Source organism: Ictidomys tridecemlineatus, assembly GCF_052094955.1.
Source record: "Ictidomys tridecemlineatus isolate mIctTri1 chromosome 12 unlocalized genomic scaffold, mIctTri1.hap1 SUPER_12_unloc_5, whole genome shotgun sequence".
NCBI lineage: Eukaryota > Metazoa > Chordata > Mammalia > Rodentia > Sciuridae > Ictidomys > Ictidomys tridecemlineatus.
Window position 1 is genome coordinate 70,239 of NW_027520963.1, and position 26,281 is coordinate 96,519.

A 26,281-nucleotide genomic window follows, 5' to 3' on the forward strand; every position below is an offset into this window, starting at 1 on the left:
GGCCAACCGCTGATGTCTGAGCGCCACTTCTCCGTTTTCCTGTGACTTCTCGTAACCCTCTTCCAGAGGCACCCTGCCCAGGACCGTGGCCCCTCAGCCGTGAGTCTCGACGCTGAGGTGGCCAGACTCCCAACGGCCCGCGCTGTCGACTTCTTGCCCAATCCTGGGCCAGCAGCATGGAAACAATTCCCCCAACAAAGATCAAATATTCAAAACCAGAGCGAAGGAGGAAAGGCAGGCTTTATTAAAACGCCTCCATCATCCAAACAGGCGCCTGCAGGACCTCTTTAGTAACTCATCCTCCTAGATGGAAATTATCACCCAAGGAAGAAGGCTAATAAAACTGGCGTCCCCATCAGTCAGCTTAATTCACAGCATAGCGCTTTCCCCGGCCCATCACGGGCCGCGACTGACAGCCAGCTGAGCATCGCCATTCCCCTGGAGAAGTGCCTCCAAGGGCGGGCAGCGCAGTGCAGCACTGGGCGCTGTCTCTTTCAAGTCGGGGAAGTGCCTTGAGGAGCAGCCGGCGGGGAAGGCACCCTCCCGCCCTTCCTTCCAGACAGACTCGGGCTGCACATGGCTTCTCAAGGTCTCCCCAGGTGAGTGCTCCTCGCACACCTGCAGAGGGGGAGATGGGCTTTATAACGAGGCCCCTCTGCACACAGCCGGCAGCCCCTTCTTCCCAGTGGAGCCCTCCACCAGCCTGGGCTCCCTGAGCACCCTGCTGCCCCCCACCCACATCCTGCGGGGATGCAGCTCTGGGCACTGATGACCCGGGGCTCAGAGTTACCCAAGAAGGGCCAGGGTTGGGGGCCAGGCATGATGCCCGGGATGCACAGGCCAGATGAAAGACACAGTCCCAGGCTCGAGCTAGAAATGGCAACGTCGACGCCCAGAGAAGCGTCTTCAGGACCAGACTCAGACCCAGGCCTGGCCTGGGGTGACGTGAGAGTCCGATGGAACCTGAGGTCTCTGACGAATGGGACCCGAGGCCAGAGCGCGGGTCCCCGGGGGGGATAAGAAGGGGGTGTCGTCAACAGCTGCAGAGGGACCCTAAGTAGCCCCAGTCCCACCACAGTGGCACACTGGGCACCGACCTCCTGCTGCGGAGATGGACGGCTCCCAGGACTCCTGTTCAAACCACTCACTTCCCTCCCCATGTGTCAGTTCCTCCACCACCAGCCGAGGGGGAGGTGGCCCCAGTGTGCCCCTCTCCTGTGTCAGCCTTCAATGAAAGTGCTTTCTTTGTGCAGAACCGAGTGCTGCAGGCATCCTTCAGGCGTCTGGTGCCTTGGGCAGCAGGCAAGCCCTTCTCCATATCAAAGGTACCCCAGGCTGGGGGCTTCACCAGCAGAATGGGTCCTCGCAAGGCTCTGGAGCCCTGTGGTCCCTGGTCAAGGTGTAGGCAGTCTGGGCCCTGTGAGCCCACGAGAAAGCGCCTGTCCCTGAGCCCCCCAGCTCTGCGTGTTGCTGGCCCTGCTACCTGTAGGGCCACCACCCGGCCATGGCTGTCTTTACATGGTGTCCTCCCCGGGTGTGTGAGGGTCCTTCTCCCTCTGTGCCCTTTCTGTGTCAGAGAAGAATTGTGGACAGGAGAGAAGAGGACCCCAGGTGCCCACACAGAGGGGCTGGGCCCCACCCAGGGCAGCAGAGCCCTTCAGGGAGGGGGAGCGAGAGGCTCAGGGGGTTGGTGGATGGAGACTTCTAGAAAGCACACGGCAGGGTGGGCGGGCAGGCTGCAGGCAAGGCAGAGCCACGGTCAAGGTCAGGGTGACCAGGACTCAGGGAAGGAGTGTGACTGGCGGCTGGTGGAGGATGGAGGCCTTGACCAAGACACCGGGTCCTCCTGGGCTGAGGCCGCCCTGGATGGGCCCAACCTGACATTACCAAGACCCTGTTTCCTTCTCCGAACAGCTGCAGGTCCAGGGAGCCAGGACTTCTGTCTCACGGGGGCTGCAAGCCACCCCACCCAAGAGAGAGCTCCTTTACCTTTAAAATACCCATGGGGAGGACCTCTGCAGGTCAGGGCTGGACTCAGTCAGGGGCTGCTGTCCAGGGAAGCCATGCCCTTGTCCTGGGCCAGGGGGACTCAGAGGAGCATGGCCCTGGCCTGGTCCCAGGGCGAAGCCGGAGCACACCTCTGCAGGGCTGTCCTCCCTGCAAGGAGCGGCTTCCACCAGTGACGGCTGGGCCTGGAGGGATGACCTCATGGCCTGGCTGCTGGGCTCTGCTCCTGTCTGCCGGCCCGGCCCCCCACGCCTGTGCCAAGCACGAGCTCCAAGGAAACCAAGGGACAGGGATGAAAGCCCTGGCTCCACGTCTTCCTGACCCTCCAGCTCGACGCCCTGAAGAGGCCTCCACTGACCAAGCGCAGTTGACCTCAACTGAACTGGGCTGCGCAAGGCAGGGTGCCCCGGGCCGTGAGGGAGCCCCTGCTTCTCCGTGTCACCTGCCTCCCACGACCCGTTCAGAGCTGGAGGCCAGGTTCCCTTCCTTGATGGACAGTTTCCCAGTGACCTAACCCGGGTGAGGCCAAGCTCTGAAACGGGAGGAGTGACGCATCTCTTCCCATTCTGCCTTCCGAGTCTGGGGAGGGAGAGTTCTATCTCAAAAGGGCTTTTTTCCCAGCTCCTGAGGGGTGAGTTGGAAACCTCAGGAAGTGACATTTTGTGGCTCCTCTAAAATGGAACAAAACCAGTGTGTGAGAGTGCAGGAGAAACGGAGAGGACGAGGGCACTTTATCAATTTCTTTTTAAAGACCTTCTGTAAGCAGCCAAGGGTTCTTCCAAATTGTGAGACAGAATGACCCTGAATCTTTGGAGGATAAAATTTTGGGCTCATTTGAGAAAAAATCCTCCACATGTTTGCACTGCCTGGTTTCTATGGGAACCTGTGAGGAGCCCCACGATTCCCGGGAGGGCTATTTTTATATGAAGCCCGCCCTTCACGAAGGAAACGGACAGGGCAGGCGGGAGGCCGGGACGACCCTGGGATGAGGCTGAAAGATGGTGCATCTGCACTCCAACAAGAGGCCAGCGTCGCGGATCCCGCATGGGCAGGCAGACGGGGCATCCCTTCTGTTTGCAAGAAGACTCTGAGCTGTGGTCACTGTGTGCCAATGCCCCTCAGGGAGGACCGCAGTCCCTAAGCTGCACCTCCAAACTGGGATCTGCAGGTGAACAGGGACCCTGACTGCGGACAGGGACAGGTGAGGGCAGGAGGTTAGTTGTGGGCTCAGAGCCCTCAGGGAGGGTGCCCAGCTGACTGGGAACAGAGGGTCCCGTTATAGGAACTGGTGCAACCCCCCCACACACAGCAGCCTGCCCTGGGCCTGCCCTGGTCACCTGACCTGGAGATGTCAACGCAGGCCCTTCCCTCTGAGAAAGGAAGAGAAGGAACTTGTGCATACAGACAAAGGACACCAGCGGCGGCCAGTGTGTGTGGCCAGCTGCAGCTGGCTCCCTGGTTCCTCCTACCCCCGCCGGGAACATGCCCTCCCGCAGCAGCCCAGCAGCCGCTGGAGTAAATACCGTGGGTCTCTTCCAGGTCACATTTCCTCCAAAATAGACCTATTTTAAAAATAATAAGTGAATCAAACAGTAACAGGAAGCTGATGAGGCTAAATGTGAGCACCTGTTTTTTTCTCTCCTACACAAGAAACGAAAATAAACTCACTGTAATGAGAATCAAGTGCAGAAAATGGTGCCTCATTAATGGAGTGCCTGGCTGATTAGCCGCGCTCCCTAGATGTCACTGTGTCTTCTCTACTGATTGACAGCGCAGGGAGAAGAAGGAAGGGGTTCCAGTCAGGGGCGACCGGCCAGGTGCTGGGCTCCATGGAGCACTGCCCCTGCTCAGCTCCCAGCACCCGGGACCCGTGGCCTCCAGCCCTGACTCTGCCCACCTGCTGTGGCCAGCAAGGGAAGGTGGCCGGGTGGGGCTGCAGTGTCTCAGTGACCGCTGCATGGCTGGGACCACAGAAGACTCCCCAGGCCCTAATCCAGCACACATCCCTCCCAGATGTCCCACTACATGCTGGACACGGTCTTCCCGTGGCACCGTGAGCTCCACACAGGCGGGGGCTCAGAGCCTGGCCCCGGCCCCTTCCTCCCACGAATTCAGCAGCTGCTACGGCGGCTGCTATAGCAAGCACTTGGCCAGTTTTGGCTGGACATAGGGAACTTGTGTCAGATTCCCAGTGGGTTCGTGTCTATGGCTGCTGTAACCAAGCGCCCCAAAACAGTGGCACAAAGCAGCCCAAAGCTCTGGAGGTCAGAGGTCAGAGGTGGGTCCTGGTGGGCTACATTAGGGTGGGGCAGGCAGCCTCTCCTGGGGGCTCCGGGGCAGGACACAGCCCCCAGCCCTTGCAACGTCCAGTGGTGCCCACACCCTGGGCTCAGGGCCCTTCCTCCATCCAAAGGCAGCACACCCGCCCGTCTCTCCTGCCGCCCTCTTTCTGAGACTTTCCCCGGTTCCCTATTTCACTGTGAGCACCCTGAGGTTCCGCCGGACCACCCAGAGAATCCTGGATCATCTCCAGTTGCTGCATGAGGCAAGGTAGTCCTAGAATTAGGACTTGGGCGTCTTTGGAGGATCATTATCTACTGAGCAAATTTCTATCATCAGACCCAACTGGAGATTTTTGAGAGAAAGAAGAAGAGGACAATGTTGGCTTGGTGGCGTGGGCACCCTGTGCTGTCCCCACGAAGCAGGTATTTGATCAATAAATGTTTGTGATGGAGCCTTCCTCACCAACAGGACCTGCACAAAGTGACAGCACTGTCTCATCCCAGTGACCCCCCGTGGTAGCCGCCACCAGAGCTGCCATCGCCGGCCAGCATTCAGGGACACTGTCAAACCCGCAAGGTGCTCTGCAACCATGAGCTTCGGGGTCCGTGTTCCCTTTTGCAGAAGAGGAAATGGAAGGTCAAAGACCTGAGGCACACAGTCGAGCTCTACCCTCAATTGCCACGGTGTGTCACATGATCTACAGGGAAAGCCGCTCCCGCTCGGCCAGAAGCTCCCGGGGCTCCGAGAGGAGGTCAGCCACCTCGTGCTGCCTGACCCGGACTCAAAGTCTGCAGGTAAGAGCAGCAGCTCTGGTGCATTGGCGGCCCATAGAAGGGCATCGTGCAAAGAAGGGCCAAAGGAGTTACCCATGGGGACAGAGGGTGCGGACTCAAGAATTCCCACCTTCTGTCCCCTGTGCTGTCTCTAAGTCACTCCTTGACACGGCCCGCAGCTGCCGCACGCTTTGTCTCACGTCCACTGATGAGACCCCATCTACTAGAAAGTGCTGTAGAAAGTCCCTCCAGGCCTGGGGCCCTGACTTGCCAGTGGAGGTCAGTGACTGCAGGTACAGGTGGAGGTCAGAGTGCAACCTGGGGCGTCCTCTCCTGCATTGTTCCATCGGGGGCTGATCATCCCCCGGGGGGGGGAGGAGAGGGCTGAGCAGGAGCTGCACCGCGCCTTTGGATCCTGTTCTTCTGAGCCTGATGAGAACAACGGCTGGGCTTCCTGGGAGACGGAGAGAAGCCTTCTCCTCCTGCTTTCCCAGGGGCCCAGATTTTCTGATGGCACCTGCAGGAGGGAGAGCAGGGAGGGAACCCCAGATGAGGAAGCCGGCCTGGCTTGCCCACCCCAACCCGAGGTGGCACTGCCCGGGGCTGGGGGTTTCAGGCACCCACAAGGAAGCCGCTATCTCACTGCAGAGGGAGCAACGCACTTCCAAGACAACGGCAGCCTGTGCTGACGCGGGCGTCTAGGGCATCGCAGTGGACGGTGACCCACAAGACAGCCCGCCCTCGGGAAGTGGCCCCCGCGGGGCAGGTCCCCAGGGTACATGAAAGGAGCAGGGGACATTGCAGGTCGATTCCCCATTTCAAAGTCACCACCAAACCAGGCAGTTGACAACCCCCTGATTCATCGATTTGCTCATTTGCAGATGTGACCTGCTGGGGCCAGGCTTGATGCCAAGTGACCAGAGCACCAGCGCGTCAGGCCTGTCCAGCATATCTTAAAACACAGAACCCAGGTTCAGCATCATTTCCTGAGAGGATGAGCTCCAGCTGCAGATATGCTCCAGGGGACGGGTCCTCGTCCACCAGAGTCGGTGCAGGTAGGACTTCGCAGGGGGCAAGTGGCTGGGCTTTGGCTGAGGCAGCCTCTACCTTTTTCCCTAAGTCAGATTCACGGCTCAGCACAGCCTAACGCCGTTCAGTTGCCTGCAGATCCTCCCAGGATGGGGGTTGGGTTAAATGAGATTAAACTGATGGGATTTTTAGAAGGCCAAGGTGTGGCCACTGTTTCACTGGCCACTGATTCAGCCTCCGCTTGCTGCAAGTATGCCCGTCAGTCCCCTTGGCATGGAGAACGGATGTCACACTGTGCTGAGCATGCATGGTGCAGGTACCTGGTGCCCGTGCTGCTATCCCCCCTCCCACGTCCCCTGAAGTCAGGGCAGCACTGCCCCATGGCAGACTGTCTCCATAGGGCACTCAGCAGGGGCCCCTTGGCACAAATATTTCACCAATTTCCACGAAGTCCTGGGTTTGGCTCTAAGTAGGTGGGACACGCTGATCTGTAACTGCAACCTCTACCAAGAGGGACAGCATGCCCGGCTTGGGGATCCACCTCTCCCTGCCATGGCGGACACCCTCAGCAATCCGGCCACTTCTGGCCAGCCCACAGCACTGATAGATCAAGTGTTTCTTTACCAGGCAGCAGCTGATTCATGGACTTCAAGACGGGAATTGGCTGACCACCTCTTCAGGTCAGTGCAGTCGGTCTGGTCAGCTTCACTGTGCCCCATGGGAAAGGCGGCCTGGCTGGCCTGTCCATGCAGCCTCGCTGGGTCCCACTGCAGCAGAACCTCGCACCCCATCTTCATTAGGCTGCCCAGCAGCCTGCTCTCAAGACGCAGGCAGGAAACCCCGTCCTGTACTCATGGTGGCCTCGGGGTTGGACATGCACCATGCCCTGGTCCCCTCTGGCACCGGAGGCTGGCTCTCTGCAGCCTCAACCTCAGAGGGAGTCGACCCAGAGCCCCTGGAGTCAGGGGCTTGGAGAAGTGGCTCCTCCGCATTCATTCAGCCCAGACACCTCCAGCGAGCAGGCCTAGGGTCATGGGGCTGGACTCCAGGACACTCGGCATCCAGTTCAGACTTGGAACTGTGCCTCCTCTCCAACGCTGCTCCCTCCTCGTCCGCACGCCCGTCGCTGCTCTTTGGAACACCTTTCCTTTGCCATATGTTACATGTATATCATTTACACATATCAGGGATTATCGACACTCAGACGGCGAAGACGTCCCTCCCCGGACCGGAAGAAGAAGCACGTGGTGGAGAGGAGACAAGGGCTCCGACAAAAGTCCACCTGAAGCCGAGAGTGACCCAGCACCAGGAGTGAGGGCCAGGGACTGACCGCCCAGTACGCTTTCTGGATCTCTTCACCCCCCACGTCTTGAGGTTTGCCTCCAGGTATTTTATTCAGAATGAGCTTCAGGGGCCGCTTTCCAGTTCACAAATTCTTTCACTTCCACTTGGGGTTTAAAAAATGATTTTCCAATGATTCTATTTTTATTCCTAGGATCCTTAATTTGGCTTCTTAAAATAATGGATCTATTTTTAGTTCATATCTAATTGATGATTTTTTTTTACTTCAAATAGAGAAGAGATACAGAAAATGAAATGAGCTTCCAACGTACACACGGAAAAGAATAAGAACATAGCAAAGGAGTGACATTTGAAGACAGGTGGCCAGAAATCCTCGAGGTTGGACAAAGAATCAGGAGCTCTGAGTTAATGAGCAGACCAAGTGCTAGGCAGGAAGTGTGTCAGTCACGATGACAGTTACAGTGCAGAAAGGAGGAAGAAAAGGCATTCCAAAAGAAGAGCAACGAGACTGCAATGCAGCGTCCTCAGCTGCGATGTGTGTGTGAGGACAAGGAGTGAGCAGCCTCGACGTGCCAGGAGGACTGTGGATATGGTCCTCGGAGTTCCCTGAAACTGCTGTTCAGGGGCAAGGGCAGAGGAGGTCCTCAGAGTTCAGAGAGGGGAACAAGCTTCCCCCTTGGAGATCATTAAGGAGAAAGCTGCTGGGGGACATAGTCCAGCCAGAAGATAAGTGACCGCAGGGGACAGAGCAGCCCGCTACAGACAATCCCAGGCAGAGGAATGGAGAAAAGGGTTGTGGCCAATCTATTGAACCCCTGACGAGAATTATTTATTTAAGAAAATTGAATCAAAATATGGGGTGAGAGCAGCGAGAGAAGGAGGTAAAGATGAAATAACTTGAGACTGAATTAGGAAAATAAAACATTGTCATATCAACAGCTTGTGTTTATTGTGGTTTAGGTAAGAGGTGCCCCCCAAAAGCTCATGGAAGAGACAGTGAGGCCGGTTCCCAGGTGAGATGACTGGGTCAGGAGAGCCTTGACCCGTCAGTGGTTGATCCCCCATAGGATGGACTGGGTGTGGCTGAGCGAGGTGGGTCCCTGGGGGTGGCTTTGGGGTTTCTATATGGGTGAGCTGAGCTCAGTCTCTGTTTCCCCATCACCCTGGGAGCACTTCCCTCCGCCCCGCTCTCCGTCATGACGTGCCCAAGCCCTGAGGAGCAGAGCCGGCCACCTGTGGGCGGAACCTCTGAAAAGGCGAGCCTCAAATAGGTGTTTCCTCCTCTAAAATGGCCCTTGTCAGGATTCTCAGTCACAGTCGTGAAAACGCTGGGTAGAACCCTGTGTTGTAGTTGACTGAATACACGGGGAGAGGTAGTTCAATGGCTCCCAAACCAGAGCCAGATAGGATCACTAAAACTGCAACCCCGCGGCCAGAGCCATGGCAGGGAGACAACATGAGCAAGTACTGGGTAGAGCAGGGTCAATGCGGCCAAATGACCTTCCAAAGCCTCTGGAGTCTGTGTTACCTACTTAGATAATGCACGAACCTTCTATGTGCCCCTGGAGGGAGAAATGCTGGAATCCAAGTAGCCGAGAAAGTTGACAATAATTAGAAAAAGATTCACTAAACCATACTTCATGGATCACAGAACCAATCAGGGTGTCAATAACCAAATATCTAAAACTGCTGGGATGAAGTGCCACTTGGCATTAGAACTCCTGAGACATAGCTAAAGCAGCCCTTAAAAGTAAACTCATAGCTCTTGATGCATTTTTAAAATAAGGCTATAAAGCCGACCAGTTAATTATTTGATTTCAGAACCTTCTAAAACAGAGTGATCCATTAGAGAGAAAAAGGAAATAATAAATAAGGGCAGAAATTAACAAACAAAAAGTCAGACAAACTGTGGACGATCCATAAAATCAAAGCTATTTCTTTGGAAACAAATGGAAAAAAAAATCGACTGAGTAGGAAGGTCAAGGTCAAGGGAATAAAATAGGAAATGCAGGAACAGGAGGAGTATAGAAAGGGTTCACAGACGCATCAGGAGTGCTAGGCATCGAGAATGTCATCAGTAGCTGTTTCTGGTAGTAAAATTGAAAACTTACACAGCATTGTAAGCAAAACCAAATTTATAAAAATCATTCGGACGCCAGGTTCTGGTGATTTTTTCAAAGAGAATTTTATGAAAGCTTCAATGAACAGAGAATTGTTTCCCTTACACAGCTTGTACCTGAGAATAGATAAAACAAACAAAATATATGACTCGGTTCGACACTAGCATGATTTGAGATCAGGATTGAACAAGGACACTGTGAGACTAGAAAATCCCAGACCAACCTCACCAATAATCTAGGTGCAAAAAGACAAAAAAAGGTAAACCCTATTTCACAACGTAGTAACAAGTCCGGAGTCAAGCTTGTTTCTCCAGGTAGGTGACAGAGAACTGAGGGCACTGGGACTCTTGTTGATGAGGAGGATCTGCCTTTAGGAGGATACAGGTGGCCAGTCCTCTGCAGGATTCAGTGTCCAGCACATGTAAGAAGCCAAGCAGTACAACAGCCAGGAACCAGAATCCGCTGGAAAACCCATTACAGAAGAGTGAAACCCTTCACTTAATAAAAAGGAACCAAACTGGCAAAGATGAGCTTGGTGATGGGACGTACATAATTTCTTCTCCTTACTGGATTCTACCTCTCGCCCTGTACAAAAGTAAACTCAAAATGGATCAAAGGCCTTCATGTAAGACCTGACACTTTGAAATTGCTGGAAGAAAACAGGGGTAGCCTTTCAAGATGTAGGCACAGTAAACAATTTCCTGACTAGGACTCCAACAGCTCAGGATCTAAAAGCAAGAATTGACAAATGGAATCGCGTCAAATTAAAAAGCTTCTGCAGAGCCAGGGAGACAGTCCACAGAGTACAGAGAGAGCCTGCACGGGGAGGAAATCTCGCCAGCCCTTCGTCTGACAGAGGGTTGCTATCCAGAGGATACAAAGGATTCAAAAAGGCTGAAAAGAATGAGAGCGTGTAAGTGATCTGAGCGCCCATCTCAAAGGAGTACAAATGGCCAATAAATATAAATCAATCAATCAATCAATTAATCGTGTCCATCTACAACTAAAAAAAAATTTACAAAAGAGACACTTACACACCCAGGTCCATTGCAGCACAATTCACAATAGCCAAGATATGGAATCAGCCTAATGCCCATCAACAGATGGATGGCTTTAAAAAAATATGGTATGCCGAGCACAGTGACCCACACCTGTAATCCCAGAGGCTCAGGAGGCTGATGCAGGAGGATCGAAAGTTCAAAGCCAGCCTTAGCAACTTAGCGAGGCCCTAAGCAGCTCAGCAAGACCTTGTCTGTAAATAGAATTTTAAAAAGGGTTATGGATGCCACTCCATGGCTAAGCATACCTGGCATCAACTCCCAGTATCATATGTATATGTATATGATGGGAATTGAACAAATACACACACACACACAGTCACACACACATTCACATTTATATGGCTGACCTGACCTCGCTTGGGCTACCAGTCTGCACATCTGCTCTACATGGAGGTGGGTGCCCAGGGCGGCTGACATCCAGACGCTCAGCTTGTGTGGTGAAGGGGGAAATCTCAGCAATTGCCGGGGTCGAAGCCCCCAGGGAGACCTGCAGCGTGGGCCTGGCTGACTTTGATGTCTGTTTTCTCTCAGGGCAGTGTGGACAGAGATCGGCCACTCAGGACCTGGACTTCAGGTCCCTCATTAGCTGAAATGCCCTGAAAGGGCCTTTTGTGTCAACTGCTGGGGATTTTTAAAGTCCCAGGTCCTTTCCTGACTCCGGGGACAGATGGGATCGATGGGCCACTGCTGTGGCCTCAAGCAGGATGCAGCTGGCCCAGGGTCCTGCACAGGCCAGAGGCAGGGCCACAAAGATGAGGACTTGTGGCCCTGCCTGCCCTAGAAGCAGCCCAGCAGCCTCTGTCCACCATCTCTATTCGGGGTTCTGTTTGGAGCTTGCGTGTCCCTCTGAGTCCTATGAGGGGGAAGGAAGCCAGGGCTCAGCGGCCCTCCAGGGAGATGGACTTGTGCAGCCCGCAGCCCTGGGTGACGAGGCAGTCCTTAGTGCCAGAGACTGGGCAGTGGCTCCACTGAGCCACCTCGGATGGGCCGTGCCCAGGGGGACGACACTTCTGCAGCTCCTGATGTCCAAGGCCAGGAGAGGACGAGGGCCCCAACTCTGCCATTCCCTTCTATCCTGACCCCAGCGATGGCAGGGCGAGACCCAGGCCCTGCTCAGGGCACAACTTCCGGGCCACCCTCCTGGGGACGCGCCCTCACTGAGGCTCCTGGAAGCAGTGTTCCACCAGCTCTCTGGGTGTCCTCGTGCCCCGAGATGGCCTGCCGTCAACCCCTACAGCCCGCTGGAGCTCCCCTCCTCTTCCTCCCACGCCCACCCCAGCCCCTTCCCCCACCCTGCCCTCTCTGGACGCTCTGAGGACCTCAGGTCCCACCCTGAGCCTGCCCCCGGCAGCCCTCTCTGCTGCTCACCCCGGGAAGGCCCGGCTGGCGGACTGCTGCAGCCTCTGCTGGCCCCACCCCGGCAGGGCTCATCCTGGACCTCAGCGTGGACAGGTGTGGGCTGCAGGGCCAGGAGGGACCTGGGTGTGCTGCCCTGCCAGGTCCTCCTCTGTATCCAGGCCCAGGGAGGACTGGGAGGGGAGAGGAGTTGGATGGGCACAGGGATCGGGCAGAGCTTGCACTTTCTCCTTCCCCTCCCACGTCTGGTGAGACAGGAGAGGGCTTGTTGTCCCTTGCTGAGGGGGACAAGATGGGGAGCAGCTGACAGCCAGGCGCCTGAGAAGGGAGATGAGCTTGACCGCCCCAGGTCGCTGCCCTGTGACCTCACCTGGCTGCCCTTGGTGACCCTGCCTTTCAAGCCACAGATCCTGGCAGTCCCGCCCCCCACCCCAAGCACCTGCCCCAGAGCAGAGGAGACCAAGACCTGGACGTGGGTTTTGTGAACATTCCCTGGGAACTTAGGGGTGCCACGCCCAGTCACCACAGGGACACAGTCAGGGACAGAAAGAGCAGTCCTTGCCCCTCAGTGGCTAGGTGAGCCCTGTGTCCTAGGCCACCCCCGAGGCAGCTCCCACCCCTCCCAGTGCACCCAGCCCCAGCCCCGCCTGCCCCCAGGTGCTGCCCCTGCTCACTGAAGGCTCCTTGTCACTGGGCTGTTTGTTTAAAGGCACAGAACCCCTGATCACCACCAGCAACATCTCAGGTCTGCATGGCCCTCTGGGGACCAGTCTGAGTGTCCTTTCACTGTTTGGCTGGTTTTTATTGGCTGTTGGGCTGTTGGAAAGACAATGTGGACGACTTATCACGCCTGGAGGAAGCCTGCCACCAGCAGTGAAAGGCTGTCACCAGAGGGGAGGGGACGTTGGGTGGGAAAGACACCATGAAAGCAGGAAAGGGAAACTGTGAGGAAAATGGTCTCCGCACTCTGTGGCAGGGACGGAGAGGCCCAGAGCAGAGTCCCCCGGCAGAGTCCCCCCATGAAGGTCCTGAAGAAGCCACCATCAACCTCAGGCGGCCACATACCTACCTATTGGATGCTCCGCAGGACACTGGGAGGCTGTGAAGCTGTGGCCAGCAGCAGTGCAGCACCAGGCTGGGTCCACAGGGTGCTGACCTGCAGACAGGGGTGCAGACGCCTGGCCGGCACGTGCCTTCCCAGCACAAGACAGCACTGGGTGTAGACGCTCGTTCCTGAGCTGGGCACCCCAAGGACCCCAGGGCTTGGAGGACAGATGCCAGCCAGCGGGTTTCCAGAATAGCCTATAACACAGGGTGGGGCTGTAACAGCGGGAGGAAGGAGGGAATTAAAAACCATCAATCACGGCACACACACACACACACACACACACACACACACACACACACACACACGAGTGCAGCAGGCCACCTCGGCCAAGACTGCCTGCACAGCTCAGCGGCATCCAGCAGGCCCAGCTGCTGCGCCCCGTCCCCACACTCCACCCACAGCACTCCTCCGTCCCCATCAGACACGAGCTCCCGGTGCCCCTTCCCCAGCCCCTGGCAGCCACTGCCCTACATCTGCGTCTATGAATTTGAACACTCTAGATAAACGGAGGGAGATTTGTAAGAAACACTTTATTTCGGAGCAGTCATGAACTTACAGAAAATCTGCACAGTGACCAGCGGTTCCCCTGCACCTCACAGCCTGTGTCCCCTGCCGTTAGCATCAGGAGTCGGCTGCTGATCTGCGATTCAGAAGGGGCCCTTCAGATGGGATACCATCCACTGAGGCCCAGGCTGAACCGGGACCTCCTCAGGCCTCACCTGATCCTCCCAGGTCCACGTGACCTTCAGCTCTCAGACCTCCTTAGGATTCTTGAGGCTGGGACAGTTTCTCAGAGTTTCCTTGTCTCTTGGGACCTTGACAATGTTGAGGAGGGCTGGTCAGGTCCTTGCCGGGCACTGATTTTCCCACCTCAAAAAAAGAATCTCATTTTATTCCTTCCAATTGTTGGCTCTGTTGACACCTTATCCCTCGCTCCCCACATTTACAGAACCCCCCATCTCAAGCACATGTCCAGGGTTCCCCAGAGGAGCAGTGAGTGGACACAAGGAGCAGGCCTGAGGACTGCCCCATGTGTCCACCCTTTCAGCATCCCAGCTACTGGGTTCTGCCCTCTGGCTGCCCTCGAGGGTGCTGTGACTGGACATCTTCCCCTCCACATCTCTTCTCGAGAAGGTGCCCTGAGCCACCAGGGTCCCCTCCCTCCCATTGACCATTCCTACATTCACCTCAGAGGGGCCAGCATCTCTTTTGGGGCTGAGCTCCCGGATTCAACCAGGGACGGGAAGTCACACCAACCTCTCAAGAGCTTGTCAATCCTGCCCGCCTTCTCCCTGCTTAGCCCTCCCATGAGCAAGAGCTGGGTTTTCCCCCTGAGTCCACACAGTTCACACTTCTAAGCTTCCAGTTGGCTATGGCAATGTGGATGGCTAATTAACCGTGCTGCCCAGCATGCCCTGTCCATGAGCCTGGCTACTGGTGAGCCAAGCTGTGCCTCACCTCACCTACTAAGCAGCAGTAGCCAGTTCTTCGCCTCTGCTCTGCTGAGACTCCAAGAACCAGCATTCCGCAGGAAGCCTTGACTCTAGAATGGTTTTGAGATCAGACACAAGGGAGGGGGGATTCCCCTTCTCACATCTTCTGTAACATCACATGGGAGGCCTACACACTGCAAGGAAACAAGAAAGGGATTAAAGGTACACAGTTTGGAAAGGGAGAAATAAAACTGTCCTTGTGTATGGAAGATATGATCATTTATGTAGAAAACCCCAAAGAATTGACAAAAGTTCCTGGAGTGAATACCTGATTATATAGAGACATTGCACAACACAAAGTTAATTTGCAAAAGCCAATTGGTTTTCTATATTCCAGCAAAGAACAAATGGATTTTAAAATTAAAAACACATTACCATGTATATGAGCACTCGCAAAGGGAAATATTTTGTGATAAAGCTAAGCCCATTTTTACATGAGCCGTATGAGAAATGCTATGTGACTCTAGAGAAGGACATCTCCTGAGAACTAAATCAGTGGACATCCCATGTTCATGGATAGGAAGATTCGATGTGGCCAAGACATCAGTTCTTCCTAACTTGATCTACGGATTTGAACAATCACAATTCAAATCTCAGTGTTGTGGCTTGAATCTCTAATGACTCCCAAAGGCTTGGTCCCCAGTGCAGCAGAGTTCAGAAGAGGGGCTTTGGGGAATGATGACATTGTGAGGGTTCTAACATCATCAATGAATCGACCCATTGATGGACCCATAACCTGATGGGATACAGGGAGGTGACAGAAGCTACAGGAGGTGGGGCTCAGTGGAGGGGAGAGAGTCCTGGGGACTGTGCCCTTGGGAACCACACTTTGTCCCTGGACACTCCCTTAATCTCTCCTTCTTTTCCTCTCTGTTTCCTAGCTGCCGGGAGGTGAGCTCATCTCTTCTGCTGCACACTCCCCGCCATGAAGTGCCGCTTCCCCAAAGGCCCGCAGCATGAAGCCAAGTGTGGGCTGAGACCTCTGGAGCTGTGAGCCAACAAACTTTCTCCTTTAAGTTGGTTTTCTCCCGTATTTTTGTCACAGTCATGGAAATGTGATGGCACACTCAGCAAGTTATTTTGTAGTCATCAACACACTGATCCTAGAGTTTAGCTGGAGAGGCAAAAGGGACACAGTCTGAGGACTGTCCATACCTAGCTCCAAGGTTGACCATAAAGCTACAAGATGGTGTGGGATTGGAAAAACAAAAGACAAATGATAAATGGAACAGAATAGAGAGTCCACAGTGGACCCCCCCCCCATAGATATAGTTAGCTCATCTTTGACAAAAGGGTAGAGTTGAAATAGGAGCAAAGATTATCTTTTCAAAATGGTGCTGGCACAGCTGGATGTGAACACAGACCTTCCCCCCACAGAAATCAAACCCAAATGGATCAGGGGTCGAGGTGTGCAATGTAAAACTACAGAATTCCCCGCAGATAACAGGAGGAGACCCAGGTGACTTGGGTCTGGTGGTAACTTTTTAAACAGCAATATCGAAGGTACGATCCGTGGAAGAGAGAACCGATAAGCTGACTTCATCAAGATTAAAAACCTGTGCAAGATTAAAAACATGTCAAAAAACGAGAAAACCATCTATAGACCGGGAGAAAATGTTTGCAAAAAAATGCATCTGATAAAGGACCGTTACCCACGTCGTGCCCAGGATTCTAATTCAGCAGTAAGAAAATGAGGAGAGAACAAGAAAACCTCACAACGCCTCGCCAGACATGCAGGGCACCAGGGAAGTGCTGATGCGATGCCAGCACAGCCCCGTCAGGGCGACCAGATCCAAGACACCGCCGCTCCAGGGCCAGCGAGGATGTGGAGCGGCAGGACCCTCACACACTGCAGGAGAGAGTGGGAAAGGGGCGGACCCTTGCGTCAGCAGGTACCAATCACAAGGCCAGGAGCAGGGCCTGGGAGGCTCACCCTCTGCTCAGCTCAGGCTGGGCCAGTGGACCTGGGTTCCTGGTTCATTGCTGAGCCCAGCTACGCAGACCCTGTGCCCAGGCCTGCGGGAGGGGAATGAGAACCCACTGAGGGATGAGAACCCTCCCAAGGGCGTACGTGGTCTGTGAGTGAACAGCTGCAGCAGTGATCTGTACCCGGGAGCCCCTTTCAGCCTCTGTGCTTGGGGTGTGGAGACCGTGGCTGGACGTCTCACCAGGGAGCTCCCATCGGTAGCACCGCTAAAGACCGTCACTGGGTCTAGACATTGGGCAGCGTATCATCAGCATTTGTTGCTATAACTAAATACTTGAGGCGGGCTGCTGATAAAAGGAGATTGTTCAGCTCACAGTTTGGGAGGTTCAAATGGGGTTCCTGCGTGGGCCCAGCTCTGGGAGGGCCTTCTTGGCTGTGCCACCTCTCGGCAATGGCAATGGCAGAGCCATCACATCTGGAAATGGGAGGCCTGGGAGGCTGGGTAGGGCCAGGCACAGGCTTCTACCAGTAACCTGGTCTCGCAAGGGTCGGGCACACCACAGCGACCTGAGGACCCCCCACCAGTTCCACATCCACCCGGGGGGCCACCCCATCCAACCCCAGCAGGCAGGTTTCACAGGTGACGATACGGGAAGAGCAGACCAGGAGAACAGCAGTGGGCGCGGTGTGAGGGCCGCTACGGCCCCTCAGCATGTGCAGCCCTGACCCCACGCAGGGGTGAAGCAGGTGGGGCTCTGGGGGTGGCTCACGAGTCTCACAGGAGGGCTCAGCACCCTGATAAAGAGGCCCGAGAGACCCTTGTCCTTGCACCATGTGAGGAGGCAGCGGGAGCCGGAGGAAGAAGAAAGGGGGCCGCTTGCATGTGGGGTGGACGTGGAGGGCCCTGTGGGGAAAGCCAGGAGGTGCCAGAGGGGGAAGAGGGAGCCCTGGGGTGCAGGGCCCCTGCACAGGCTACACAGTGTCCAGAAGCAAGACTGGGTGCCAGGGCAGGGGAGCCAAGGCAGCTGGACTGGGGGAAGTGGTCACCCTGCTGCTGAGCTGCCCTCTGGAAAGCAGGACCACCTCATTGTGCTTTGGGTCTTCAACCCTCTCGGCTGATGGACTGACGACGGCTGTGCACGGTTGGCAAGGAGAGGCCTGGCTCTCGGGAGCTGAGGTGGCTCCCTGTCTCCGTGGGACCTGGGTTCTCGACTCTTTCACGGGAGTAGAAGATGCCGGCCCGAGACGTTCCGAGGCAGTGGGCCATCCCCCACCCTGAGCCTCCTCTGCGGGTCCGTGGAGGGCACCCACTCTCGGTCTCCATTGTTCTGACGAAAGCAGGGCTTGCCTTGCCCCAGGCCCCGGGGCCAGAGCAGGGCAGGTGGCAGGCAGCCCGCAGCCCCCACCCCTGCACCCGGGCTCCTGGCGCTCCCTCCTTCCCTGTGAAGCGGCGGATGATACTTGACTAGTTGCCAAACATTCTATTTTGGTCTCTGAGCTCATGTGACTGAGCCGTGACAAGGAGGCCGTCTTTCACACCAGCCGAGTCACGGGTAAGGCTCTGATGTGGGTATTTTTGGTGTGGGTCAGAACTGTGCTGTTTCTAACTGTTCTCTTTCTCCTCCCCTAAAACCAGCAGGAGGCCCGGAGGGGAGGCAGCTGAACTTCGGAAAGGGGGTCACAGAGGAGCCTGAGGCAGGGTCTGGGGGCCCCCTGCAGGGTCGGGGAGTCCTGGCTTCCCTCCAGCCCTCCTCCAACACGGGCTCCCCACACACTGACTTTGTGAGCTAAGCGTTCCTCATGCCGCAGTCCCTGGTCTTCTAAGTGACATTGATTGAGAAACCTGAATGGGCGGCGGTGTTTATGAAGGACACTCAGCACTGACCGGGCACTGAGGTTGGGGCTTGCATATTGAGGAGGAGCATCCTGGATAATTAACCTCTGAGGCCTGGGGACCCCAAAATAGTCTGCAGGGAGGCCTCCAGGAAGAGCAGCGAAGTCAATGCGGTCAATTATTTGTCATTTACAATTTAAATAAACCCCCGTGATCCCATAAACATCTCAGTCAGAATCGGGTAAGCCGCTGTGTGAGGTGTGAGGTGTGCAGTTGTTTTTCTGGGACCAGGCCAGCTCCTTCCTGGACTTCACCCGGAAGGACTGGGAGGACTGGGGCTTCTCAGCTGTGGGCTGTGTCCGGAGTGGACTGGACCTGGGAAAGGAATCCAGGAAGTGAGGGTGGAGCGGAGGGTGCCAGGGGGTGCAGACAGGGAGGAGGCGGCTCAGGGGGGCAGCCGCAGGGCAGGTGGGGCAGCAGGTGAGGAGGAGGGTGTTAGAGGACCCCCCTCCCCCCAGCCGGCCAAGCACAGGCCCCAGCAGGAGCGCGTAGGACTCTCCTTTTACCACAGTCCAACCTCCACCTTCTGTCACCTGCCTGGAGTAAGGTGATGAGCCCTGAAGGTGCACTTTGGGCAGGGCGTGGTGAGAGAGGAGTGGCCCCTAATGGGCCACTGATCGGCTTGGGCTGTCCAGGGAAAACTTTCTGAAAAGTCTCATGTGCTTTTTTTTCAGTATTATTTTCAAAGGACCAGCTGGCAGTTGACAGCTATTGAAAGGAGAAAAGATGATTACCAAATCAAAGTGGGACGCCAGCCGAGTGCTGTGGGGACCGGAAGAAGGAATCGGAGCCTTTCCACCTCTGTGAGTTGGGATTCCACCCCTCTGTGTGTGTGCATATGGGCGTGTGCATCCGTGTGTGTACGTGTGGGTGTGTGCGTGTGCTCTGGGGACCCACAGCCTCAGGGGTCGAGGAAGGCCTGTTCACACAGAGAGGCTGCTGAGAGGGCCCCCCGCAAGGACCCCCTGGGTGGTTTGCACCCCGAGAGGAAAGCCCTGGACAGCGTTTGTGAGCACTGATGGGGCCGCCCACTGTGCCTCCTACCCCACCGCCTCTTGGCTGAGCATGTGAGGTCTCAGCTCCATCTGTGGCATCTCCTGATCTCACGTCCAGCTTAGCAGCAGCCTGTGCTCCAGGCAGACCCTCACCCAGCCCGTCCTCAAGAGCCTGATAAGCTCTCCATTATTGGACTTCCGGAGCTCTCTTCTGGTGGAGAGGGAAGAGAGAGGCTTACCCCACACAGGGGCCTCTGCTCCCCAACACCTGGGCTGTATTTCTCCCAGGAAGGCTGTGGGACCAGAAGACACCCCTTCAAGTCCACCAAGAGTTGGCAGGAAAGACCCTCGATCACCAAGGGACATAGAGGACTCCCCTCCAGGCTCCCCTGGCCTTCCATCAGGAGTCTGACCTCTTTGTCAGGAGTCAGGACTTTTCCAAAGCCTTGCTCTCGTTCTCCATGGTGAGAGTCAGAGATGGCCCAGTAGCTTGGTGCTGACACCCAGGTGTCCCCAGGAGAGTCCTTCCTGGCCTGCCTCCGGGTCACACAGCATGGAGCCAGCTCTGATGGTGCTGGATCTTCCACCTGGGGATGCCCTTGGGTAGCTGGAGATGACCGTGGACTTCCTGGATGGCTACCCAGGAGGGCTACCCCATGCACACTCACAGAATTCTGCAGCTAAGTCAGTGGCACCGTTGGGCCATCCAGGGCTGGGCTGCCCAGTGGAACTTCCTGTGGTGTGGAACCACCTAGGTGGCCACTGTCCAACATGGCGGCACCAGCCACACATGGTTGTGAACACTTGAAGTACAGCCAGTGCAGGTGACCAAAGGCACCCCGAGAAGTCCACTTGGGGAGTCACAGCACATCTGTTAGGACCACAGCATCACGGAGCCTTGTGGCTCCTGGGTGCAGGACACACCCTCTTGTGAGGATTTGTTAGACAACCACCCCCCAGAGAGGGCCAAGCACAGGCCCCAGCAGGAGCGCTGGTGACTCTCCTCTTTCCACAGTCTGTCACCTGCCTGGAGTGAGGTGCTGAGCCCCCTGAAGGCACACTTCGGGAAGGGGGTGGTGAGAGAGGAGTGACCCTCATGGGCCCACGGGGAGCCCTCGGCTCTAGCTGACCACACAGCTGGAGAGGGGTGGGCTTGGGGGCAGCAGGTGTAGCATGGAATGTTCTGGACGAGCTTTGGTCATAGGGAGAAGGAGGCCAGAAGGAGAAAGCAGTCAGGGCGGGTCCCAGGCCGGGGCAGCTGGCACTGGGAGGTGATGGGGAAGGCCACCACCCTCTCCTCCTCCTCCCAGGCACCCACCTGCAGCCCCAGAGCCACCAGATCACGTGGCCTTTCCAGCGTCGGCAGGGGATGGCCTCTTCTGAAGCCAGTCGACTGCCCAGCCTTGCTGTTGGCACTGAGTTCCAGGCTGTAGCGGTGACCTGCCCAGCCCAGGTGCAAAGCCATGACCAGCTGGTGGCTCCAGGTGGCCTGCTGGTGGCTGGGCAGAAGGGGCTTCTAGCTGGGGGATCGAGGAAGCCAAAGCCAACCCCAGCCTTCTCAGAGGCAGGTCCACTTGGAGAGGCCAGGAGCGGCCCCCAGCCCCAGTGAAGGGGAGCACCGCAGCCTGGAGCAGGTGGCTTGTGGGCAGCTTGACTCGCATGGTCAACACAGCAAGCCCACGAGGACAAGGACACCAAGGCCCAGGAGGCTCAAGGGAAGGTGGGGCTCACAGCCTCACTCCTGGGACAGAGGATCCAGGCTCCGACCAGGCTCCAGCCCACACAGCCAGTGACCCAGGCGAGTCCCTAACCTCACCGTGCCTCAGTTTCCACAGCTGTAAATTGCTCAAGCCTGGGCCTCGTCAGACCCTGGGGATGGCCCTCCTGGGCCGGACCAGCCTTCCCGGGTCAGTCTAAGCACAGGCGCTCAGGCGGCTGCTCCGCAGCACAGCAGGGAAGATCCGCTGCCCAAGGGCCTTGACCCAGAGGGGGCTGTCCCTCCTCTCTCCCCAAGGGCAGGGTCGAGGCCAAGGGGCTGGGCACGGGGCTTCCAGCCTCCTGTTTGAGGTCACCAGCTGAGTCAGTGGGTGTTCACCAACTTCATCTGGACCCCAGGTGACATCCTTGTTCAGAGAAGAAAAGCCAGGAGCCATGAGGGAGGGGGGACCCCCCTCCAGGCCAGAACCCCAGTGCTCTCAGGGGACAAAGCCAAAACGCATCCAGGAGAGCCCTGCCTGCCAACCAGAAGGCCCAGGGGACTGTCCACGGGAGTCCTGGCTTCTCCGAGTGGAAGGGGGTTCTCCCTACAGGGGCGTGGGGCAAAGTGCCTGCTGTCCCCTCCCACTTCGTGTTCAAGTCCTGGGGCCTGGTGACCAGGGCGAGCCATCACGTCAGTTGGAGTTCTTCCTGGGATCTGGCCTGTGGTAGGGACTGAGCTGCATTCCCCCAAAGTCCACCATTGACGTCCTCGCCCGCCCTTGCCGCCTCCGAATGTTCCTCTGTTTGGAAATAGGGTCCTCACAGATGTCACTGACCAGGACAAGGTCACAGAGGAGTGATGCAGACTTCCTTCCTCAAAGGCTCACGGAACACAGCCCGTCACCCAGGAGAAGCTGGGGGAAGACCAAGGCGAGGCCAGGCTGCTTGTCCCTCCAGCCAGGCATCCTGGGGACTGCAGCCAACCGCCAGAAGCTGGGAGAGAAGCTGGGAGAGAAGCTGGGACGCGCTCTCCTCCCACCGAGGGAACGCGCCCTGCCGACACCTCCGCTCACACCTCTGCCCTCCAGACGGTGAGAGCAGACGCTGCCTGTGAGCCACCATCTGGCATGGAGCAGGCACAGCTTCCTGCAGCTCAGGCAGAGCCAAAGCTCCAGGGCCCGGGGGCCGCCAGGGACAGTTGTGCAGCTCAAGCTGGAGCACTGAGCAGCCAGCTGTGCTGAGGGGGAGCCCGGGCACCCTGGTGGCCCCCAAATCCTGTCCCCTTCCCCACAGCTCCAGAGACCAGCCCTGCCCTCCCCTGGACTCCCTCATGTCCGGCCAGCTCCCTTCTCCATCTGCTGGGCGTGGGCACCCTCTGAGGGTGGAAGTGGCAGGGGACAGCAGGAGCTCACTGTGGGAGCATTTTGATGAGGCTCGTCTTCAGCGGTGGACTCCTGAAGGCTAGGGCAGGCTCCCAGAGCTGAGCACTTTCCCGGGGTTTCTGGCCCCAGGCAGCCCCTGAGACGTCCACCAGGGCAGACACACTGCCGTGTCCTGTCCCCAGGCCACTCCCGTTTCCTCCTGGGCAGAAGCTCTGCAGCTAGGGCACAGGACTGCGCCCTGGTGGAATGGACGTGGACCCAGGTCTGCCTGGGAACACCACAGGTGGCCTCTGTCCCTGGATGGTGACATTCCTGCTGTGCAGTTGGTGGAAGAAGGAAAATGGAAGCCTGCGGGCCTTAGACCACACGATGGTGATGCTGAAACGGCAGACCCTGGACCCGGCCTTGACTGCTGGCTCCTGGGACGTGACGCGCCTGTCCTGGGTGCTCCCCCAGTGGGTCTCCGTGAGGAGTGAGAGCCTCCCAGCCTCCAGGTGCACAAAGGGGACAGGCCTGCCCTGAGGGAGCTACTGGGACTCTCCGTGGTCCTGACCTACGGGCAAGGGAGAGCCCACAGCAGACCCTAAGGAGGGGCAGGAGGAAAACAGGAAGTCACCTCCCTCGTCACCCCGAGTCCTGTTCTGCAGCTCTCCACCCCAAGCCTGGCCCGGCAGTTCTGGGGAACCTGGCCCCCGGGGTGCAGAGCCCACCACTCCACCTCACAACCCTGGAGTGAGTCTGTTAGAACTCTCAGCCACGCATAAGTGACACTGAGGTGGTGACCGTGCCTGCTACGTCATCTTTCTTGGTCACCTAGGAGCAGCCTGAGCCATGGCTTCCCCCTCTGGCTGGGGAGGCCCCTGGTCTTCCATGGTGGGGAGATGGACCACAGTGCTGCCCAGCAGGGAGACCTCAGGGGTCCAGCTCTTGGTGCCAGCAGGACCTGGGAGTCACCTGAAGGGTGGGAGGTTTTCAGAAGACACACACCCGCTCCTTCACCCCTGTAGGGATGCCCCGGCAAACACGGCAGAGTGGGTGGCTTAGGTGACAGAAGGTATTGTCCCATGGCTCTGGAGACAAGGAGTCCAAGACAAAGGGCCAGCAGGCAACAGCTCCAGGGATCGTCTGACCCAGGCCCCTCCCCATCTCCTGGTGGTGACTGGTGATTTGGTAGCAGAACCCTCACCCCCACCTCTGCCCTTGGCTTCACACAGCCTGGTCCCTGCGTGGGTCTGGGTCCAAATTCCCCTTTTCATAAGGACAGTCACATGGGATGAAGGCCCACCCTGATGACTTCAATTCAGCTTGACTTCCTCTCCAGGGAAGGTTATGGGGGGTCAGGAACAACCTGTCTTACTGGGGACACCCTCCCACCCACCCCCTACTTAGGAACAAGTGGATGGTTTGGCAGGAAAATACGAGTCAGAGAGAAAGAACAGAACGGGAGCCCTGGCAGCTGGGGGGTCCACCAGGATCCTGACTTAGAGCCACAGCCAAGGTGGGGCCCGAGTTGAACACGCCCCCAGGCCCCCGGGGAACCCACAGCCTGATGGCCTCACTGGTGGTCAGGCAGGTGCAGGGACAACAGCCACCCGGCCCTCGGAGAATCCCTGACCCTGGGGCTCCTGCTGGCAGCCCTCAAGACCCACCTGCCCCTCCTCCATTCGCTCCTCCCCCCCAGCCCCCAGCCGCCCAGCAAGGCCGGGACAGGAAGGGGCACCTCAGCTCGGAGAGGAGCCTGGTCCCCCCGCCCCCCACACATCTGAGCACAGCACCATAAATTGGGAGCCCATGACAGATGGGTAAAGCCGTGCAGCTCAAAATAAATGACACCATAATGTCTGTTCAGAGACTGAGTGACAGAAACGTGCTCTCAAGTCCCCCGCGGGGCCCTGCCTCCTGCCCACTGGCCTTGACCCCCACCTACCGACCAGCGTGCCTGAGTAGGCACCTGCTGAATACTGTTGGACGACACAGGCAGATCAGAGGCCAGTCTGGCCTTGAAATTAAACATTCTTTTCTTATGTTTCATAATTAAAACGTTTTTGGTTTTATGAACCTGAGTATGAATGGTAACAAGTGTGTGAATAAATTTTTTAAAATGAATTCTGTGAAGAGGCATCTCAAGGGACTGAGGCCAGCTGCGCAGTCTGAGGGAAGAGTCCTCCGTGGCCACCTCGCTTCACAGGCCAGCTACAAAGCAGGGGTCCCTGGGCACCCTCACTGCAGACCCCTGGCTGAAGATGTGAAAGTGTCCCCAAAAGTACTATCACGTAACTCCCCAGAACACTCAAAGCACAGGACAGCAACGCCTGCATTTAGGGTTTTGTGACAGCAAGAAATACCGTCTAGAAGCACTTGGGGGAGAGGTGGTGGAGAGGGAGGGTGGGAGAGTGCCCAGTGCGAAGCCCTGTGTCCCCCGGCCTTCTCGCCCCAGTACCAAGGTGTGACCCTCCACACCAGTGCCACCCATCGGGGAAGCCTGCCTGAGCATCACAGAGTTCCCGAGCACTCAATGGGCTGGTCACCAGCCACGTGGCCACTCTGACTCCTGCCGTTCCCCTCCAGGAAGTCAGCTGAAGCCCCTGTCCCCTACCCCCAGCCTCCATCCTGGTCTTTCTGGCCTGACCAGCGGCCTTCCTGAGTCTTTTCATCAGCATGGAGTAGCCAGGGGCCTGCCACAGGTCAGGCTGTCAGCACAGGACATGACAAGGGGCCGAGGCCACTTCCCAGGACTAGGACAACGGGCAGACCTGTGTTCAGGTGGGTCGCAGTCTTCGCGACACTGTGACCTCAGCTTGCGATCCCCGTGTGAAGGGTGCGTATGTTCTGGACACCTAAGGAGACGAGTGGGAGAATTTGTGGCAGAGTTATTGGACATCATGGAGGTGTGGACATGGGTGACCACACACGGCTGCCTGAGACATTCTGTCTCCAACAGTCTCCTTCGACAGAGAGCTACCCCTGCAGCGTCGGGCCTCTCAGTCCTGGTGAGTGGCAGCCGCAGGCTGCAGGGAGGGGCGAGCCTCGTGACGACCCCTTCCCTTCAGAATCCAGGGTCAGTTATCAAACATTGCTCCCGATGAGAGTTCCTCCTCCCCAGCCTTGTGCAGGAACCTGAAGACTCGCAAATCCATTTTTAAATATTCAAAAGGTGCTGTTATCTACCTAAGTAGATGGGCTGAAGCCCCAGGAGCCGTTGATGAACAATCAAAACTCCCTCAGTGGGGGTTACAGGTTGAATTGTGCCCCCCCCCCAATTCTTAGGCTGAGTTCCCGACCCCCAGGCCCTGCTGAGTGTAGGGTCATGTAGAGGAGATTAGTTTAGGCGAGGTCATGTGGACTAGGGTGGCCCCCACCAGTCCGCCTGGAGCCCTTATCAGAAGAGGAGACCAGGACCCAGGCTCACGGAGGGACGGCCCTGGGGTTCAGGGTGAGCCCCTGTCTGTGGCTGAGGAGAGAGGCCCAGGGATGAAGCACCCCCCCACATCCTGGACTTGGCCTCCAGGTGGTAGGAAGCAAACGGTACTGCCCAGGCCGCCCCCCAGTGTGCCAGGGCAGCGGGGTCAGGGGCACTGGCCTCGGGTGGAGGGAAAACACGTCCCACAAACACACCGCGCCCTGTTGGCACAAACCTGGCTTCTCCCAGAGAGATTGGCAGAAAGAGCACTGAGCCCCCATCCAGGGTGAGCCCCCAGAGGCCCTGGCCCGACCCTCTCTGCTCCACCTGTTGATTTAGGAGATGGGGCATCACTCACCAGAGTTCTGCCCGCAGCCTCATCTTGGCATTTTGACCAATGCCAACTCCGGGGTGTACCTGGGCAGCCCACCCCACCCCAAGTCCTGGAGGCCA

The 26,281-nt window shown here is 57.1% G+C and overlaps 3 long non-coding RNA genes across 6 annotated transcripts; 1 reads left to right on the plus strand and 2 right to left on the minus strand.

Annotated features, from left to right (window-relative positions):
* Positions 1-222: 222 nt before the first annotated feature.
* Positions 223-13,752, minus strand: LOC144372335 (uncharacterized). The gene is made up of 3 exons (XR_013432345.1): positions 13,596-13,752; positions 13,001-13,251; positions 223-5,580 (listed from the first exon to the last, which is right to left on the minus strand). It is a non-coding gene; the product is annotated as an uncharacterized LOC144372335 (long non-coding RNA).
* Positions 8,319-12,994, minus strand: LOC144372336 (uncharacterized). The gene is made up of 2 exons (XR_013432346.1): positions 12,606-12,994; positions 8,319-11,428 (listed from the first exon to the last, which is right to left on the minus strand). It is a non-coding gene; the product is annotated as an uncharacterized LOC144372336 (long non-coding RNA).
* A 4,134-nt stretch (positions 13,753-17,886) lies between the features above and the next one.
* Positions 17,887-24,534, plus strand: LOC144372334 (uncharacterized). Of its 4 annotated transcripts, none has more exons than XR_013432344.1 (3): positions 17,887-18,012; positions 19,028-19,156; positions 21,861-24,534. It is a non-coding gene; the product is annotated as an uncharacterized LOC144372334 (long non-coding RNA). The 4 variants fall into 4 exon arrangements; XR_013432343.1 differs by lacking the exon at positions 17,887-18,012 and adding an exon at positions 18,541-18,688; XR_013432342.1 differs by lacking the exon at positions 17,887-18,012 and adding an exon at positions 18,739-18,916.
* Positions 24,535-26,281: the final 1,747 nt, after the last annotated feature.